The sequence below is a fragment of the Lathyrus oleraceus genome, chromosome 7 (genome assembly GCF_024323335.1).
Source record: "Lathyrus oleraceus cultivar Zhongwan6 chromosome 7, CAAS_Psat_ZW6_1.0, whole genome shotgun sequence".
NCBI classification, from domain to species: Eukaryota; Viridiplantae; Streptophyta; class Magnoliopsida; order Fabales; family Fabaceae; genus Lathyrus; species Lathyrus oleraceus.
The window spans coordinates 534,627,019-534,633,625 of record NC_066585.1 but is presented as its reverse complement, the minus strand read 5'-3'; positions in this window follow the sequence as shown (position 1 = coordinate 534,633,625).

The window sequence follows — 6,607 nt, the reverse complement described above, 5'->3', positions numbered from 1 at the left end:
CCATGTTTAAAACACAAATAATTAAAATTAAAATCAAAACTAATAAAAAAATTCGTTTATATTTTTGACACATTGTGTTCATTAAAACAAAGCGGATAAACGGGCACGAAAGTGCCCGTTTAGACGCTAGTTAGGATTAATATTTTGAGTTATAAAATTAAAAAAATAAATCAATTCATCTAAAATTTCATCGGTTTTGAATTTAATGGGAATAATAGAGATTTGATTATAATAATATTTTGAACTGACATCCGTTTTTTAAAATAAGGTGACTTTGTCACATGCTAATACTTAAAATGATATTTTATTTACAAAATTAACATCGTGTTTCTTATTTACATCCGTTTTTAGTAATGTGTAAATTTTAAACTTATATTCTTCGGTTTGCACTAATGATGGTTTAATGAGACTCTCATATTTGTTTTTGGCTCTGGACATGTGAGTCTTCTGAAGTGAGAAGGTTTCATTAGTTAAGAAGTATCCAATCAGAACTTGTTTGGTTAAATAATATGTCTTTTGGATACTAAATAGTTTTTGCATTTAATAGTTGTCAATCAATCTCTATTAGTGAAACGATTTTAAAGACAACTATCTTAGAAAACTGAATCGTTTATGATATGTTGATGTGACACGTTGGGTGAATAAACCTTAGGATTACCTAAAAGCAGACACCATATCTTGCACAATTGTATGTGACGATCATCATACAGATTACATGTGAGGTGACGTGGGTGGTGACGGGCGTCACACTGGTGACGAGTAACCCGTCACACTTCCAGAATGAGCGTCGTTCCCTCAGTTGTTTAGAAATGAGTGTTGGTTCTAATTTTTGTGGTTGTTTTGTGACTAGGCTACTGTTTGGAGATAATTTGGTGTTGTTTATTATTTATTGTTGAATTAATCAATCAATATGACATTGTGCATAATTATGGTGATTATATAATGATAATTTTAGTGATATTGCCTGTTGTTGAGAATCATGAATCATGGCGTATGAACTTCAATCCAGTTTTGGTTTGCTCTTGTCCGATAGTGTGGATTCAAGAGCGAGTAGCTAATTCAAGATGAGAATCAATGAAGTGTTACTTATGGTGATAGTAGCGAATTGGTGCACTCTGGTTCTAAGGTGGGAATTCAGGAATGAAATGGACCTGTGTTGTCCATATTGGTACCACATGAATGTGAAGTCTTGGTGTTGAGTACATCGCATCCATTGTTGCATATGTAACTATTTGATATTGTTGATATTGGTGATTGAGAATACTTGTGTAGTTTATGTGAATGAATTGTGTTCACTACGCCAAAAACTGGAATAGACAGCGCACCTTAGAGGGCGTTTTATTACAAAAGCGCTCTCTAAAGTGAAGCGAAAAAATAAGGAGCAATAGACAGCGCACTTTAGAGGGCGCTTTTGTAATAAAGCGCCCTCTAAGGTGAAGCGAAAAAATAAGGAGGAGATAGAGGGACAACAATACATGGCGCTTTTTAGAAAGCACCCTCTAAGGTTACCCTTAGAGGGCGCTTTTAATAAAGCGCTGTTATAAGTCCATGTGCATTTCCAGTTTATAAAGCGCTTCTGGAAAGCCTTAGAGAGCGCTTTCATAAGCGCCCTCTTAGGCCCCCTTTAGAGGGCGCTTTTTTTCCACAAGCGCCCTCTAAGGTCCCCTTTAGTAAACATTAAAATTATAACATACTGCGCGTTTTGTTATTTCACTCTCTGTTATTTTCGTTCTTTTTCACGTTAGGGTTCTAAGGCGTTCTCCTTCCACCTCTGTTAGATCTACGACGTTTCCTCCTTCTACCAATCAAAGGTACACGATGCATACATTATTACTTGCACTATTGCTTTATTTTAGCTTTGCCCCATTTCAGTTTTATGTTATTGTTGTCTATGCTACGTTTGTTTCGACCTGTAAAGTTTCAATATTCATAGTCATTTAAATAGTTTGAGTTTATTAGGCAATTGACGGTTGGTTTTTAAATTGCTGAATTTGATATCGCTATGAATCAAATTCAAAGACTGTTGTTAGGGTTCGGTTATGGTTGCATTATAGAGACATTAGAAACCTTTGATTCTAGTAAATTAGCGTACATAGCGTAGCTAGTAACTTAAGAAGTTTAGATATGGATGTTATTTGATAGAGTAAATGGAGACATGAATGCCCTGCACAGAGTATCTTCTGAAATTGGTTTCTCTTCTGAAATTGGTTTCTCTTCTGAAATTGTTTTTTGTTTATTCTAATTAGTAATGGATAATACATGGATGTCTTCCAATCGATTGTCGAGAGAGTACGAGAATGGGGTATCAGAATTCGTTAAGTTTGCCGTTGCGCACGCCGAAGACCCCAGTAGAATGATATGTCCTTGCTTGGGTTGTTGTTATGGGAAACGGGTTGACGCAATTCAGTTGACATCGCATCTAATGAGGCATGGAATTGATCGAAGTTATACATGTTGGAATTTGCATGGTGAGAAAAGTAACGAGAATGTTGAACCGGGGGATAGTACGACCTATGCCTCAAACTATAGTGGCGCAGATACATACGATTGTGATCGAGTTGAAGAGATTGCAGAAGCACTTGAAGGAGATCTTAAGGATTGTCCCGAAATGTTTGAGAGGTTGGTAAGTGATGCAGAGAAACCTTTGTATGATGGTTGCACTAAATTCACAAGATTGTCTGCGGTATTAAAGTTGTACAACTTAAAGGCGGGCAATGGATGGTCGGATAAAAGTTTCACAGAGTTATTAGCCCTTTTGAAAGATATGCTTCCTGAGGATAATGTTCTTCCCAATCGAACATATGAGACCAAAAAGATGTTGTGCTCTATTGGCATGAGCTATGATAAGATACATGCATGTCCAAACGATTGCGTTTTGTTTCGAAATGAGTATGCATCGTTAAATGAGTGTCCTAAATGCGGTGGCTCGCGATATAAGAACAAGTTGTCTCCAACAAAAGTCTTGTGGTATTTTCCTGTTATTCCGAGATTTAGACGCATGTTTCGTAGTGAAACCGATTCAAGACACTTGACCTGGCATGCAGATGAAAGAATTATAGATGGAAAGTATCGACATCCGGCAGATTCACCACAGTGGTTGAAAATTGATAATGATTATCCTGAATTTGGAGAAGAATCAAGAAACCTTCGCTTGGCATTATCTACTGATGGAATGAACCCACACGGTATCCAGAGTATCTCACACAGTACATGGCCTGTGATTATTATGATTTATAACCTACCTCCATGGCTATGTATGAAGCGTAAGTACATGATGTTGTCTATGTTGATTTCTGGACCTAAACAACCAGGGAATGACATAGACGTGTACTTGAAGCCCTTAATCGAAGATTTAAAGATTTTGTGGGAGACCGGTGTGGAGGTTTATGATGGATATAGGAAAGAAAGTTTCAACTTGAGGGCGATGTTGTTTGGCACAATTAATGATTTTCCAGCATACGGAAATCTATCAGGGTATAGCATAAAAGGTCAATGTGCGTGTCCTATTTGTGAAGATAAAATAGATTGGAAGCGCTTGGAGTTTGGTCAGAAGAATGTCTTTCTCGGTGATCGGAGATTCTTAAATTCAAATCATCACTACCGTGGATGGAGAAAGGCGTTCAATGGAGAGACAGAACAAGGCAGAGCTCCACCTATATTGACGGGTGATCAAATTTTTGAAAAGGTGAAAGATTTGGATACTCAGTTTGGCAAGCCTTTTGCCCAGACACTTGTCAAAAGTGGGTGGAAGAAGAGGTCAGTTTTTTTTGAATTGCCGTATTGAAAGTCCTTGTATGTGAGACATTTTCTTGATGTTATGCATATTGAAAAAAATGTATTTGAAAGTGTTATTGGCACGTTACTCAATATACAAGGAAAGTCTAAGGATGGCCTTAAGGCAAGAAAGGACTTGATAGCGATGAGAATAAGAACTGAATTAGGACCCTTGAAGAAAGGAAAACGAACATATCTACCGCCTGCTGCTTATACTCTATCTAGAAAGGAGAAAAAAACATTGTGTAAGTTTCTAAGTGAAGTTAAAGTTCCAGAAGGGTACTCTTCAGATATTAGAAGACTTGTGTCTATGAAAGACCTCAAGTTAAAGAGTTTAAAGACCCATGATTGCCATGTTATAATGGAACATTTTCTCCCAATAGGTATACGTTCTATTCTTCCAGAAAAAGTAAGAAGCTCTATAACTAAGTTGTGTTCTTTCTTCAAGTCAATTTGCAGTAAGGTGATCAATCCTGCGATCTTACCAATGTTGCAAAAAGAAATCGTTATTACTTTGTGTGAGCTTGAAATGTTTTTTCCTCCATCATTTTTTGACATAATGGTACATCTAGTTGTTCATCTTGTGAAAGAGACACAATTGTGTGGACCAGCTTATATGAGATGGATGTACCCTGTTGAACGTTATATGAAAATATTAAAAGGGTACGTGAAGAACCGAAGTCGACCAGAAGGTTGTATGGTTGAAAGATACATTGTTGAAGAAGCGATTGAGTTTTGTACTGAATATTTATCTAATGTTCAGTCAATCGGACTCCCCAAGTCTCAGCTTGTCGAAAAGAAAGAAGGAAAAAATCTAATTGGAAATAAAATCGTGGCAGTATCAAGGGTCGAACGGGATCAAGTGCATTTGTATGTTCTGCACAATGAGAATGAGGTTGAGCCGTATGTTGAAATTCACAAGGATGTTCTCCGAGGTTTAAATCCCAATAGAAATGAAAATTGGATAGTACGAGAGCACAATCGATGTTTTATACCTTGGTTTAAGGATCATATTTATTCAAAGTATTATTCAGATCCCGCTTCAATAACAGAAAGGTTGAGATGCTTAGCATATGGTCCAAGTTTCCATGTTTTTTCTTATAGCGCATACGCGATTAATGGATACACATTTTATACCAAAGAACAAGATGATAAAAGTACTATGCAGAATAGTGGTGTCACCGTGGTAGCTGAAGCAATGCACATATCAAGTGTGAAGGACTTAAACCCCAAATTTGCAAATCTGTCGTATTTTGGTGTTATCGAGCGCATTTGGGTGTTTGATTATGAGAAGTTTCAGATTCCTATATTTGGTTGCAAGTGGGTTGAAAATAATAACAGCATTCGAATGGATAAGTCAGGATTTTTGCAAGTGGATCTTAATAGGGTGGGATACAAAGATGAGTCTTTTATTCTAGCCTCTCAAGCTAGACAAGTGTTCTATGTCAATGATCCGAAAAGTACGAAATGGTCTATAGTTCTTTTTTCCAACAAAGTAATTGATGAAAACACTGGAGATCAAGGTGATATTGATGTTGAGATTGAATCGTTTACCAGAAATGATCAAGATGAGAATATTATATCAAATGATTCATATATTAGAAATAATCATAATGAGGGTATTTGGATCAATCCAACCGTCCGTGTTGTTAAGAGACATGTAGAACATATTCCAACCAAGAAAAGAAAGAGAACTTAGTGAAAAAGGTACAGGTCAAATGATTTTAATTGTTTTCTTTATTACAGGTAAAATGACTTTTATGATTTAAATTGTTTTTACATTTGTCATCTGATTTTAATTGTTTTCTTTATTACAGGTAAAATGGCTATTATGAAGTCAATCATTCGTGCAAGGGGCAAGGGATACTTGAAAGTATCAATTGATATTTGTTTAGATGGAGATGTTCCATTGTCGTCAAGCCTCATTCGCGTAGATGATGATGCTGGATATTTGAAAGTATCCCTCTACAACAATGGAACATGTCCATCTAAACAAATATCAATTCTATCTTCAAAAGATAAGGGACCAAAAATATAAGGGGATTACGCAGCAAATCGAGTCAGTTGCATAAAAAAAAGGTATAAACACAATTATATGATATTTATGCATAGAAAATGTTAATTCTTGATCTTATACATCACCTAACTAATTTTATGATATTTTAGGTTCATGCTATTGATATTGAACAAAAAGAGGTTGTTGCTAAGAAGACTGCTGCTAGCAAAAAAAACATACATCTCAGAGATGCTTTTGCTACTTAGTTTTATTTCTTTTTAAGTTATGAATTGGTTGTATATTTAGAATCTTTAGAAGTTAAACGATTATATATCAGTGGATTGTTGTATATGTATGGATTGTTGTATATAAGGCTTGTTGAATGCAATGTGTGAAAAAGGGCTTCAAATTATACAGTTTTGGGTGTACTGCTTCAATATACAGGTTGTCTAAAATAAATAAAAAAATATAGCGCTTTTTAAAAAAAAAATTTAAATAACCACCCACTTTAGAGGGCGCTTCCCAAAATAAGCGCCCTCTAAACCCTTTAAATTTCCACTTTAGAGGGCGCTTTCCAGTAAAAGTGTCCTCTAAACCCTTAAAAGTTTCCACTTTAGAGGGCGCTTTCCAGTAAAAGCGCCCTCTAAACCCTTAAATGTTTCCACTTTAGAGGGCGCTTTCTTTAAAAAGCGCCCTCTAAAGTGGCCCTTAAAGGGCTTAAAGAGCCACTTTAGACAGCGCTTTCACCAGGAAAAAAAGCGCTGTCTTTACCTATGCCAGCGCCAGATTAGAGGGCGCTTTAAAGCGCTGTTATATGCCAAAAAAAGCGCCCTCTTT